This window comes from Nematolebias whitei, chromosome 6 (assembly GCF_014905685.2).
Source record: "Nematolebias whitei isolate Nwh7 chromosome 6, NemWhi1, whole genome shotgun sequence".
Taxonomy (NCBI): Eukaryota; Metazoa; Chordata; class Actinopteri; order Cyprinodontiformes; family Rivulidae; genus Nematolebias; species Nematolebias whitei.
In genome coordinates this window covers 30,569,056-30,577,272 of record NC_056503.1, presented here as the reverse complement: position 1 = coordinate 30,577,272, position 8,217 = coordinate 30,569,056, and positions in this window count along the sequence as shown.

Sequence of the window (8,217 nt, the reverse complement as noted above, 5' to 3'; positions counted from 1 at the left end):
ATATATATATATATATATATATATATATATATATATATATATATATAACAAAGTGGACAAATATTTTACTTTGTTAGGAATATGTTGCCACCCTGAAATGCAGCAGCAGATGTATAATAACTAATAAAATAGACAAAATGGCTTTGCATCAGGTAATTTCACAGATATGTACTTTAAATTTAGTGTGGTAGTAGCTGAGACTGACCCCCCCCAAATATTCTGAGCGTTAACTGATCGCCACAAGATCTGTGTTTAAAACTTTACCATTTAAATGTTGGAATCAACTTTCTGCATGTTAGCAAAATATCTCATAAACCACTGAAATATATATTTTTAAAGAATTAAGAAACAAGACTCATTGGAGGTACATTTATTTACAACTGATTCACTTTTATTTCAACACAATTCACGATGGCTGCCACGGCTGACTGACCTTAAAAAACACAAAATGGCTACAAGTCGGTTACATTTACAGGTGTTGAGCAAAACATTTGGTGTGGTAGTAGCTGAGAGTCATTCACAGCCCATGAGCTCTAACAGAGAGGGCTACAACTTGCTAAAATTAGTCACATCCATCCATTATCTTTTACCCGCTTCTTCCATTTTGGGTCACGGGGGTCCCTGGTGCCCATGTCCAGCAATCACTGTGCGAGGGGTGGGGGACACCCTAGACAGGTCTCCAGTCCATCACAGGGCCACATAGAGACAAACGAGACAAAACCATTCACTCTCTCACTCACACCTATGGACAATGTAGAGTTACCAATCAGCCTAACATGCATGTTTTTGGTCTGTGGGAGGAAACCGGAGTACCCGGAGAAAACCCACGCATGCACGGAGAGAACATGCAAACTCCACCCAGAAAGGCCCTGGACCGGGATTTGAACCAGAGGCCTGTGCGTTGAGAGGCATCAGCTCTACCAGTTGCGCCACCGTGCTGCCCTAATTTAGTAACATCTTATCTAAAAATGATGCTGAAAAACTGGTTCATGCATTTGTCACGTCTAGACTGAATTATTGCAATGGTTTCTTATCTGGGTGTCCAAATACTTCTTTAAAAAGGCTTCAGTTGATCCAAAATGCTGCTGCTAGAGTCTTAACTGGAGTTAGTAGGAGAGATTACATCTCTCCAGTTTTAGCTTCTCTCCAGTGACTCCCTGTCAAATTCGAAATCTTACTTCTAACCTACAAAGCTCTCAACAACCTAGCTCCATGTTATATTACATATCTTACTGTTCCATATTTTCCTAACAGAGCACTTCACTCTCAGACTTCAGGTTTACTTGTGGTCCCTAGAGTTTCCAAAAGCAGAATGGGAGGAAGATCTTTCAGTTCTCAGGTTCCTCTCTTGTGGAACCAACTTCCAGTTTCTGTCCATGAGGCTGACACATTGTCCAGTTTGAAGACTGGACTGAAGACTTTCCTTTTTGATAAATCCTATAGTTAGGGTTGGCTTGTTATGCTGCTATAGCTTGAATTGAATTGAACTGAACTCTGTTTTCTCAACCCAAGATGATCTTTTCTAAAACTCTGGCATGAAGGACAGCGGGTGTGTAGTGGACTAGGCCCATGTCAAAAACCAAGTCTAAGGTCAAATCCCTTGACCTTAAGAACCTTGTGGGACAGGAACTGTCATTTTATTGATTTGAATCCAGAAATACAGGTTCACCCATCCTGAGACTTTCTCTCTTGAAGATTCATGTGAAAGAACACTCTCTTTTTTATTATCATTACTGTTTTACAAATGTTGATAATCAAAGTGTCTTAGTTCAAACCATTTTAGATGTTGCAGTGAACTAATCAATTTTATTAACTGTGTAATGATTTTTCTCATGCAAAGTTAGAATTCATGTTGAGGTCTGTTACAGATTTTTATGCATTTTCTGATTTCTGCCTTTGAATGAGCAAGTGTAAGTTGGTCCAAGGTTGGAGTCAAATGCAAAACAAGTTGTTGGAACGAACTATCATGTTTTTAGAATCCTCTCAGACGTAAATATAGAGGTTTTTGGCACCTGTTTCTGAAACGCACCAAAACAAAACTCTCTCTGTCTGTGAGAACATTTCTGATCGTTTCATAACAATTCTTGCTGTCTTCTAACCTCTTACGTCACAAAACACACCCCGTCTGGTTGTTTCTGGCCAATGGGAGACTCCCGTATGAACCGGGAAAAAGAGCTCTTTAAATTGTCGGTACTTCCTGGCCTACTCAGTTCTGTTAGAAGTTCTGTAGAAGTTCTGTAGAAGCTCTGGGATGGTGCTGGAACGGTTCTGGACAGTTCTGTTCAGTTCTGATGGAGACGGGATGATCCTGACATGACAACAGAGCTCTTCCGAGGTTCATGGGATTATAACATTTTCCACTGAGGTGAGCTTGTGTCGGACAGTCTCGCCGCTACTCCGGAGGAGTAACAGCATCCTACGGAGACGCTGAAGGGTGCGTTAAACGGAATCTCGCCTGAAGACAGCTCCAGGTAAAAGAGTCGATTTCACCACCGAAGTGTACCGTAAGAAAAGCTGAAGAAAGCCCAGAGAGTGCCGTTCTGTTAACACACTCCCTCAAACCCCATCTTTTACTCTTCTTTAACTTCTTTCCCATCTTTAAACTTTCTATCAAGTAGATATACTTCCAGATATTTAGAAATGTCTGTGTAAAATGCTCATCCACATCCGTGTGGGTAAAAGATCATAATTGTACAGTTTCATAAATGTCTGTGGTGAAGCAACGGAAAAATCATGGCCGTATGATTTTTCCTGATTGATTGCTTATGTTGTTATTTTCATAATTTGCCAAATTAATGTAAATGTTTGATGTTAAATTTTGATTCTGTAAATAAATGACTGCATTCATTTTGATGGGTCAAATATAAATGACGTCTCACGTTTGCATTTCCTTAAATTCAATGCACGTTTTATTCAGTCCAGAAAAATGAGGAATCCGTGTTAATTGATGAATATATCTGAGCATCTGTTCATCTACAGGTGATATGCATTCCTTCGAGGAATGCTAGTCCTGGGACTCTCAGTCTCTGTCCTCTCTATCACCTCTTCAGCTTTCCTAAGCTCCTTTAAAAAAACCTTTTTGTCTGTGACTCCATGTTCTGGCACTGTGTCGGTCAAGATTAGAAGATTAATACGTCTCTTTTTTTGGGTGTAATTGAATGTCCTTTGCTGCTTTTGGTCTGTTTACTTGAGAAGGGCACGACACTTTTAGATTCGTCTTTTCCAAGAAGGTATTCGCTCTTGAGGTCTGCACGTCCTCATTTAGCTTCTTTGCACTCTCAGGATGTGTCTTCCAAAACGCACCCCTTCTTCAGTGCCTCCGATCCACGCTTTGCCTCATTTCCTTTTCTATAAATCAAAAACAATCTAAGTGTCTATTTTTACCATCGTCTCTAAGACGTTTCACTTTAGACAACAACTATGAATAGAACATGTAAAACCTGTAAAGAACCACTAAATTGTAAGTATTTTGCATCAATAAATCCAAGGAAAACTTTGATTTAGGTTTAAAACTGTTAAAAAATAAAGTGTACTGACCAGTTTGAGCAGTCAAACTGAACAAACTAAAGTGGCCTAATGGATCTCCACGACGTGTTAACTCTTTCTTATCGTTGCTCCAGTCTTGTTGCGTCAACAAAAAAAAAGAAAAAAAGAAGAGGAAACAGGAGAGACAGATATGGAGAAGGACGGAGGAGGAGACGTGTATACGTGCCGAGCGGCACTAATATGTGTTACACAGTCTGGGGGATTCCAGCCAGCTGCAGGGGGAGTGATGACCTTGGCAGAGAACACAGTTTTTTTCTGTCCCGGGGACAAACATGGAGTCAAAGACAAGTGTGGCCTGGTCAGCAGATAAATGATTAACTTACACTAAAGAGCAGAGGAGGTTACAGTTTAACATGCATATGGGGTGAATTGCAAACTGAACACACATTCAGGACACTGTGTCTGTCTGTTAGCAAAATATCTTACAAACCACTCAACTGGTTGGACCATGACATCTTATGCCATCTTATGCTCTGAAACTGGTTTCTCAGCTCACACTACTGGCTGGTTCTCTAATTTTCTCACAGATCAGAGGCGATGTGTTCAACATAATGGTATTTCTTCCAGCAATCTAACTGTTAACAATGGTGTACCACAAGGTTCAGTCTTAGGACCCAGCCTCTTCACAATCTACATAAGTAATGTAGTTCAGATAATTCCTGATGCATCATTACATTTCTATGCTGACGACACAGTTGTTTATTGTTGAGCTAGAACAGTTGCTAAGGTTTTCCAGCTTTTACAGTCTGCATTCAACATCATCCAGTCAGATTTGTTCTGTCTCAAACTGGTGCTAAATGCTGACAAAACCAAAGGGATGTTGTTTTCAAACAGGAAGTCGGTTCCAGCAGTCCTTCCTTCTATTTCCTCTTCGAACGGTGTTCCTATTGAGTTTGTCGATTCTTAGAAATACTTGGGTATTTTGGTTGATTCACATCTCTCTTTTAAGCCTCATGTCAAAACTTGGTAAAGAAACTGAAAATAAAACGGGGTTGTTTTTTTTTTATTAGAAACAGATTCTGTCTAACTCTGAATTCTAGGCAACACCTTGTAACTGCTACATTCCTCCTCTCCATTGACTATGATGACATTATTTACATGAACGCTCCTGCAAGCACCTTGCAGATGTTGGACACTGTCTATCACGGTGCACTAAGATTCAAAACTGGCTGTAACTTCTGTACCCATCACTGCACCCTGTTTTCATTGGTCAATTGTTCTTCATTAACTTCACACAGACTCTCACACTGGTACATTTTCATCTTTAAATCACTTCTTGGTCTGTTGCCTTCATATATCTCCTCCTGTACTGTATGTCACTCCATGAATGCAGCTACAGCGTGCACTCTTAAGACATAATTACTTGCAGTGTTCCCTCAGTGAGGACTGAACTTGGCAAAAATTCCTTCTCTTACTCTGCTCCTGTATCCTGGAATACCTTGCAAAAAGATTTGAAGTTGTTGACTTTGACAACTCTAATAGATTTTAAGCAACTGCTAAGTTCAAAGCAAAAACTAACACAGTATTTTATATTGCTTTATAATGTAGCTGTTTTTGTTTCAGGTTTTTTTTCATTTCTTCTATTTACTTTTTCATTTTATATGCTTTTCATACAGTATGATTGATTATTGTTATTTGTACCTCATCTGTGTTCTTTTTTTAAAACAGGTCTCTCTTGTAAATGAGTCCTCATGGCTCAAGAAGACTAACCTGTATAAATAAAAGTTGAATGAATTAATGAAAGACATTCAGAAATCTTTATCATGGGACAGAAAGAAATGAGTTGAGGTCAGCCATTTTGAAGTCTCGTCTCTGCCAAGCACCATCATAGCTGATGGTAAGAATGGTGTTGTTTCCACGCAGGTGGGAGATGCCTAATGAGCTCTTCTTTGGAAGTGACTGTCAGGAAGAAGAGGTGCCTGCACGATTCTCGCTCAACGTGCATGAACAGCCCACGTAGACAGCTGAATTCATTCCAGCAGAGACAATGAGCCTAAAGAGTTTTATGAATCTGCCAAAAACAAACCAAGATTGAAAGTAATAATATGATGACATAAAATCAAAGGCCTACCATTTTAGATGGTGGTCTTCTTGTAATGAGTTGAAGCTTTGCAGAGAGTGGGGAAGGCTGCACAGAAGTCTGTTGGAGTCAGTCTCCCCACCATCACAGACATCCACACTTCCAGATGCATTAAGAGGGCCACCTGCATCATGAAGGACCCCACTCACCCAGCACACACACTCTTTGCCCCACTCCCCTCAGGCAGAAGGTTAGGGATCATTAAGTGTAGAACCACTAGGCTGAGGAACAGCTTCTACCTCAAAGCTGTTAGACTCATGAATCTCTAGTCAGGATTATCACTGTGAAAATTACTGTGAAAAAAATAAAATAAAATCCCTGAAATGCCACTTGATTGTTATGTGCTGCTGACTATCCATGATGCTGATCTCATGCTGCTGATTTATTTCATGTTGTTGTGTTCATTCATTCTCATCTGCTCACACAGACTCATGTTCATGCTGCTGTTGTTTGGTGCATTGTTTTGTACTATTAGTGTATTATTGTTATGTATAGTGTATTGTGTATTCTTAGTTTAGTGTATTCTTAGTTTAGTGTATTATTAGTTTAGTGTATAATTAGTTTTGTGCTTAATGTATTCCAAGTTTAGCATATTTCTTAGTTCATGTCTTGGATCTTACTACTGTTTTTCTTTACAATTTATATTTTTGTTGGATGTAACTGGGACCCTATGTACATAGTTTCCTTCCACCTCATGTACCACATGTGATGTGAATAACAAATAAAAACCTTGAATCCTTGAAGCTGTTTTCGCAAAATAATGCTATGCGAGAATATGAGCTATGAATAACTCTCAGCTACGGCCACATCAAATTTCACTTCAACATCTGTAAAACTGACCGAGTTATTGCCATTTTCATGATGGCTAATGTTGATTAGCTGTGGAAGCCGTGTTGAATTTGACTGAGTTCAAAGGTGTATCAGCTGTGGTTGTACATCTGGTGAATCCTTCCTCAAAGTTTGATTAAAATCTGTCCAGCGGTTTACAAGATATTTTGCTAACAGACAGACAATGTTGATGCTAACATTAAATGCGAACGTTTTGAGCAAATCCGTTGGGCATTGTTTAGCACTTGGGGTGTGTGTTGTGATTGAGTCATAGCTGAAACATCACCACATTTTTGCATATTATCAGTGTAATTGACCAAGTTATCCAGTTTTGTGTTGTCTAAAGTGAGTTGGCTGTGGTGGCCATCTTGAATTAGGTTCATTACAAAGATAATCATATCTAATGAATATGTCCTGAAAGTTTCATTAAAATCTGTGCAGTGTTTTTTTTTTTTAGATATTTTGCTGAAAGTCACACACGGACAGGTATAATCGCTTTCACCTGCCTTTCTCGTGTCTGCAGTGGGGAATAAATATACATAAAATTTAAGCTTTGTAAAATGACTAAAATCATTTTCAGTCACATGGATGTTTGTTTAATTCTGCCTTTTATTAGGTGTTACTTGGTTATTCATTTTGAGTTGATTATTGTAAACAAAAATGTTCTTTATCTTTAACTTTACAGCCAACAAAAATTTGCTGTCAGATTTATGTATTCTGTCGTGAGGCAAATCTGCCCCCTGCGTTACACTAAAAGCTGTTGTTTGCAATGCAGGTGGAGTAACCATAAAACCATGACTCATGTTTTAATCTCTGAATGGATTGTGTCTTTTGCTCGGTTGAGTTTGATGACTCAGCAAACTGTCACACAATCAGCCAAAACGGATGACTTGTAGATCTTAACCTGTTCGGCCGTTAGCTTCACCCTCTCCTTTTTTGCTCTTTTTAAATTCTGTTTCAGCTCTTGATGTTAAAATCTGCCCGTGTTGCCACCAGTTTTGAATGGTTGTCAATGAAAACCATGTCCCTAAAAATGGTTCTCAACCCAAGGGACCATACAATTTCAAACACAGTGAATACAACTCACAAAACAATCCAATTAGGCAAAAATAATTTTTATTATCAACTGCCGCCATGAAAGTCACATTCAACAAATCAACCTTTTCTTGCATATAACCCCATTGTTTGCAGTGATTTTACCACTCATGCTCAAATAAACCCACCGGTGGTGTAACCAGAAATGTTTGTCCGGTTGGGCCTGACTGAAAGTGGGTGGGCCATCAAATTTAAGGATGGAAGCTCATTTCAGCTGATTGTATCTGTAATCTTGTTCTTTCTGTAATGATTCAAACCTCATGACCATAGATGAGGATTGGAACATAGACCAGTAAATCGAGAACTTTGTCTTTCAACTCAACTTTCTGCACCACGACTGACTGAAGCAACGGTCTCACTACTGAGATCCTGATACTACCATCTACAAGACATGCAAATTTAACCCAAATTGTAAAATAAATGAACTCTGGAAGATTGTTTAGTTGTATCTTGCTCCCAAGCTTTTCAACTTCTGACCAGTTATTTATTGAGTTATTTTGTTATTTAACAAAACAGTATAATGTTTCGGTATCACTGTTTGTGGATTAATTATAATTAACTAATGGTGCCAATGGACAGCTGACTGCTTCTAAGGGCTATCTGGTCCCTGTATAACCAAAGTAGTAGCTGTGTCCACATTTTTGGCACAAACTCGAGCTCATTCTTGG